This window comes from Frankliniella occidentalis, unplaced genomic scaffold (assembly GCF_000697945.3).
Source record: "Frankliniella occidentalis isolate FOCC.00 unplaced genomic scaffold, Focc_3.1 Scaffold172, whole genome shotgun sequence".
NCBI classification, from domain to species: Eukaryota; Metazoa; Arthropoda; class Insecta; order Thysanoptera; family Thripidae; genus Frankliniella; species Frankliniella occidentalis.
The window spans coordinates 328,983-335,295 of NW_026267298.1; positions in this window are offsets into that span (position 1 = coordinate 328,983).

Here is a 6,313-nt window from a genome sequence, read left to right on the forward strand (position 1 = left end):
ACTTCTGCTGTATCAATTGTTTATTTTCCCTAAACCTTTAACTCTATCTTGAATTTTTGCTACCATCACTGCCTTTTTGGAGCCATATTCAATGGTTCATCAATCTCAACTGGGAACAAAATGAAGCAATAAATATTAACGAACATGAAAACACAATACCATACTCTGACAACAAAAAAAATATTTCTTCAGGAAGGGCTGGAACATTTTTCCACTGCTGGTCGTTGTAGCATGTCTGTATCGGAAATAAGTTCAGGTTCTGGGGTAAGATAGCAATAATTACTCAAAGTACACCATACCGTTAGAACACGTGAAACATCAAAATCAATAACTTTTTATGTCGAGTCAATTTTAACATTTATAAAGAAGAACTTTTCAAAAACCAGTTGACTTTCCCTATAATTGTCTACATTTATGCCGATTTTTTTCTCCTCCTACGCCATAGTCAAAATACACCATAGAAAAGGCCGCACACAGAGTTGTGTCAACATGAACCAAAAAAACTACGCGTGCCGTGCAGAATTTCGAACTCAAATTCATTTTTGGCTATGGTGGACAAACTGCGCATGCGAGCTCAGCCTTGAGTGTGAACTCTCCCTAGTTAATTTCTGTTGGCATCACATCATGACCAGAATGATGAGCCTCAGGCGGGGAATTCAAATCAATGTTCCCATAAAGCATTTGTGGCTCTGAGGGGAGCTGACTCATAGAAATATCCAGGTCATTGCTTGTGTCCTCTCCAAGGTCCAGGACAGGCTTTTTGAGTAAGCCTTCCTTGTTCGGTAGATGGAAGATCCACCGTTTTGCGGGAGGCTCAAGGAGAGCCTCGCTCGCTTGGCGCTTGAAAAAGAAAACATGAACATTTTTTGGGAACAAAAAGTGATGAGGTGTTAATCAAAAAATCTTTGCTTAACATAGAATAACACTACCCTTGTGTCCAACTCAAGTCTTCTTGATTTTGAATCTAAAATCTTATGGCACATTTTCAAGACCAACATTGCTTTATAAATAGTGAACGCAAATTCTTTATTAAACAATGAAAGTTGACTCTTTGCTTGAGTGCCTTGCCTAGGGCCAAGAAGATGGCTCCATACCTACAATTGTTGAAATAAACATAACACCATTATTTCTTCCTCTTGCTCACAAAATTTTGGCAGCAGTATTTGAATCAACTGAATTTTGTTCCAGGCACTCACTCCCATCAATTATGGGAATCCCTACGGTTACTATCCTAACTATTACAACGGCCAAGATAATGTTTATAATTCTAATAATGATTCCAACTACCACCAAGACTCCAACTATGGTCATGGCACCTCGCAGATTGGCAACTGACTTTGGATCTGAATCCCTATTTTTAATTGTGTTTTGAATTTTAATTTTTAGGTTTTGAGAAATCTTCAAGAAATCTTTTTCTGTAATCTTTTATTTTGCATTTTCAAAGGTTAATTAAACCGGATATCATCAATTTTCTGTACTTTAAATGCTGCATTTTGCCCTACACTCACTGTTAAAGTCTCGGCCGTTCTGGAGGCAGTGGGGCTTGAGGGTATCTCGACGGCCGCGGGTCCGCAGGTTGAAGAGGCCCCGACTCTGCGTGGCAGGGGCGCTGGGGCTGCAGCTGCGCAGGTTGCCGGGGAGGGTCCTGACCACTGCGGGGGCGCACGTCGCCTGGATGGATGCTGGGGGCAGCGCGAGGGGCAGCGGGGGCCCAGGCCGCCCAGCCCAGGTACCGTTTGGGAGGGGGGGGGGGGGGTCCAATCCCTACCCATCATTCGGACTACTTTCGGACGAATCCGAAACGGTCCTAGTCCGAACCCAAGCCCGAGCGCGACAGAGCAGAGCGTCGATACGGACTTTTTACGGACAACCCGAATCGGTCCTCGTCCGAACAAAGCCCGAAAGCGCGGGGACGCGGAGCATCGGACTTGTTCCGAAAAGTGGCTTATTTTACGTCTTTTCGGACTGGCCCGAAAGCCTCATTTCGGACCAGTCCGACGAAGGATGTTTTTCGGTACTTCTCATTTTTAAACGGGGAACTTCTTCTTATTCGCCGTCATGGAGGACACCGGCGCGACACGCGCAATGCGGGCGCCAGCTGCAAGCACTGCTACTTCTCCGCCAGGATCGCAGGACGTTGCGTAGGCAGGACTGTCAGCGACAAGCTCGTCCGTCGTACGCGTGTGATTGAGATCGCCGTCCCCCTCTCCTCTATAAAGCATTCCGGTAAAGCTGAAATGCAGAAAAAATTTAACGCTGACGCGTTAATCGGCCCCGGCGAGCAGGAAGGCCCCCCTTGGGGGGGCCAAAAAAGAAGGGGAAGAAGAGAACGGAAATTGCTTTGCTTTAACCTTGTGACTTCCGTTTTCTCGTTCCTCATTAACTAAGAAGAACAGAAACGGATACGAAGAGTGGTGGTGGGGGCAGGCGAGAGGCGTAGCGGCGGGTGGAAGGGGAACATCCCGCCTCCCGCCCTTCCTCCGCTCCTCCGCTCGCCCGCCCCCACCACTGCTCTCTGTATCCGTATTTGTTCTTCTTAGTTCCGGGCAGCGCTCAATTGAAATACCCTATCTCAGGGCGACCTGTTCGGGGGCCTAAGTGCCGATATGATGGCTGAGTAGAGCCAACGTCGCCGCCCTTCTGCTGTCATGCATGCCTTGCCCATGTCGCTGGTGCCTGCCCCGCCCCGCCTCGCCGCCGCCTCGCCCCTCTCCAGCGCGGCGCCGCCCCCCGCGGCCCCGCACTCACCGGCCCGTCATTGCCGTCATCTTATCCACTTCTTCTCCGCAGGAGTGAGTCAAGTGTAAATCTGGGCTTTCTGCAAATAGCGTGCCGGTGTGTGGGTGTGTGATCTATACAGTGGTCGGATGTTAACTCGTTATACCTCCGTTTTGGAGAATTTGTGTACCTCCTCGGTTTACCAGCTGTGTTGTGGTGTGTACCACATGAAACCGGCTCGGTTTCGTTTTCTATACGGTATTTCTGATGTTAATCGTGTTTTGTTTTGCCAAAGGTTTGCGGCGGTTCTGGAGTGTTTATTTTGCCTGTTTTCCGAGGACGGCCCGTGTACTGTCATGAGGGCATCAATTTTGAATTGGCATTGAGAAATGAAGCGGTAGTAAGAAGAACATAAATGGAAGAATAAAAGGCGCCCTCTTCCTCTCCTTTGCTGCGCGAAGTGAGGGTTCGCCCGGGTAGGAGGGGGGCGCAGGCAGGGAGGAGTGCGGGCGCTTTTCCACCTTCCGTTTTTGTTCTTTTTACTTCCGCTCCGCGCTCCTTTGGAATTCCCTATTGAATGTAATTTTTGATCGTTCACCGATTATTTCACTTAATTTAATATCAATGTATAACAGAATTGTCAACCTATACTTAGTTTAGTCTCTGCCAATTTTTTATCACCACGCTTGTCAGGGGGAACTTAAAAAACCCACAGCGGTAAGGGTCCGTACCCAAACGACGTGACGCATTTCGGCTGGTTTTGGAGCCCCCCCCCCCCTTCCCTGTGCTCCGTGGTGTTTCCACGACCCCCCCCCCCTTTTTTTTCACGTGGTTCGTGGTTTTAGCATGTGTGTTATGTTTGACGTACTTACGGCTATATAGAGCATTGCAATAAAAAGTGCATGTTTGCTGATGATGAAAACTTAAGTCGGTGTTGACTTTGCAATAGAGCACCGGCAGACTTCAGTGTTTTATCATGCTTAACGCGGATCTTTGTTCATTGTTTCAGTCTTCAGCTTGTATTGTTTCTCAGACAGTCTTAAGACAAGACTTTTTGCCATTGTTTTGAGTATAACAACCTCTAGCTCTAAAACGATTAAAGATACGGCAATTCCACGAATTGATTCTGATTCAGAATGTGCTTTTTCGGATATTACTTCCTCTGTCATGTTTTCGATTTAAGGCCTTCTTGTACATCTTTATGTTTAGCGTGGTCATTTTTGGCCTATTTTTGTCGAAAAAGCATCTCCAGCGCCCAAACGGTGAGAGATAAAGCCAAACGGACAAAATTTAAGGTCAAAAGGTTCTACTTTCAGGAATTACCCCTTAGGAGATCATAAGAGAAATATCTTTTAACTTTTTTGGCCTCCCCCTTTTTCTTTCATACCCCTTTTCAGCCCCTTAGGGGTGGTTGCCAGGATTTGCCCTAGGCGTTTCGTTTTTCAGGAGTGAACCTTAAGATAGCCTGAAAAATTGAAGTCTCTAGCACATCTCCTTCTAGCGGAACAGACACGTAGACAGACACACACAGACACGAGGTCGTTTCCATAAGCCCGCTGGATAGCTTTTCCAAAGCAGAAGGGCGGGCTAAAAAGGGGCCATAGCCACTTGTTTCTTACTGATGGTTCTCAGAAGTAAGTATCTCAACTAGACGCCTCGCGCTAGAGCCTTACCACGCCGAGGGGCCCCGCGCCCAGTAAGGGCCAGCTGCGCCTAGGGCTTCGTGTGCCCAAATCTTCCCACGCCCAACGCCCTATATCCACGGGTCCCAGTCCCTAAGGCCCCCGCGTTGAAGGGTACCCGCGCCCGCCATTGGTTCTGGGGACCTGAAATCTTACTTTCTGGGGGCCCCGCGCCCCCCGCTCCACTCCCGGCGCTGCGCCCAAGGGGCCCCTGCACCCGAGGCTTCCCGGGCCTAACGCTCAGCCAGGGCCCTCCGCGCCGAGGGCAGCCAGCGCCCAACGCTCCTCCCGGCCACACTAAATTCCTTGCTTTCTGAAGTTTTGGAAGACAGACTACGAGGGGCAACGTATGCGCATAGCGTCCCATAACTAGCGAAGCGTGGTGCCGCGCGCCCCGCGAAACTGCGGACTGCGACGCATAAGGGGAAGTGCACAGCGACGCCTACCCCTGGAAACTGTGCCCCAGTCCCGGGACTGGCGCGCGGAGCGCCCGAGTGCCCCCTCGCGACAGCGATCGCCCACGAGCAGCGAGCGAAGCGAGCTGCGAGTCTAAATATCGTCTGCGAATTTCCAACTAATATCCTTTGCTTTTGTATCTTTTAGGGTAACCATGATATTGTGTCCTCCATAAAGAAGGTACGGTAGCTGTAATGTGTTTTCAAGTTTTCTGTAAAAATAATTGGCAATGTAGAAAACTAATACTTGTTCCTCTTTTTCAGTTAAAGCGTGAAGTAAAAAGTTTGGGTGAAAATGGCTCTAAGAAAGTTATGATTGCAGCTTGTACTGAAGCTTTCACTGAGGTAGGACTCTCTTGCGTTCACATGTCTTACGAAAATCATCTCCTAAAAATTTGAATACTTTTGTTTGTTATGAACTTGACCTTATTTTTCTATTGACAGTATCAAAACAACCATACAACATACTTTATAATCTCTTTCATAGCTCCAACCGAAGTTTGACAAAGCCTTGGAAGAGGTAAGGCAAGCTCCTGCAAACAAAACGCCAATGTCAGAAGACCAGTTGAAGGCAGCATGCACTGCAGCAATCAGTGAGGCTAACCGTGATATTTTGGCCTCCATGGAAAAGGTACGGTTTCTGTAATGTGTTTTCAAATTAAAATGTTCTGTAAAAAGAATATCAAACACCTTATACTAATTTTTGTTTCTATCTTTCAGTTTACAGCTTGAAGTGAATGAAATAAGTGCTAGAACCAATGACAAAATAATTGCAGCATGTACTGCTGCTGTCTCTGAGGTAAGGCCATCTTTTACAAAGACCGTTTTAATCGTTCCATTGCATATTGGGTTCCTACCGAGGTTTCTACTTATCCTTTCCTTACCAATATTCAACTTGCTCTCCACCTGGATTACTATTCGAATTAAATTATTAACTCAAGGGGCTTCTACTGTATGACATAGCCTGTTAACTATGCTTCAGTGTACATTTGTAGTCTTTCTATCGAGCTATTAATCTTGTAAGAAAACAAGTTATGTTGGGAAGAGGTGTTCAATACTCTGTTTTTGATTTGAATAAGGTACCCTGTTAAGAATGTACTTAATTTATTCATGACAAAACCCTATATGTGGAGAAAAGTTCAAGTGCAATGGAGCTTTGGGGACTTGATTCATTCATTCATTCATCTGCTCTTAGAAACCTGTTCGCAGATAAACTCTTGTCTTATCCCCAAGATTTTCAGCCAATGTGGCAAGTAGGAGTACACTCGAAATACTTAGCTTTGTTGCTGAGCTCGCGAAGCGAGCGAAGCTCAATGGCGGCCCAAGAGGGGTCATAATTCCGTCACGCTGCTAGCTATAGATGAAGCTTAGCTTAGCTTAGCTTAGCTTAGCTATAGCAATAGCTACAGATAGGATCAATATATATATACAGATGCAGTAGCGGCTAGGGAAAAAAAT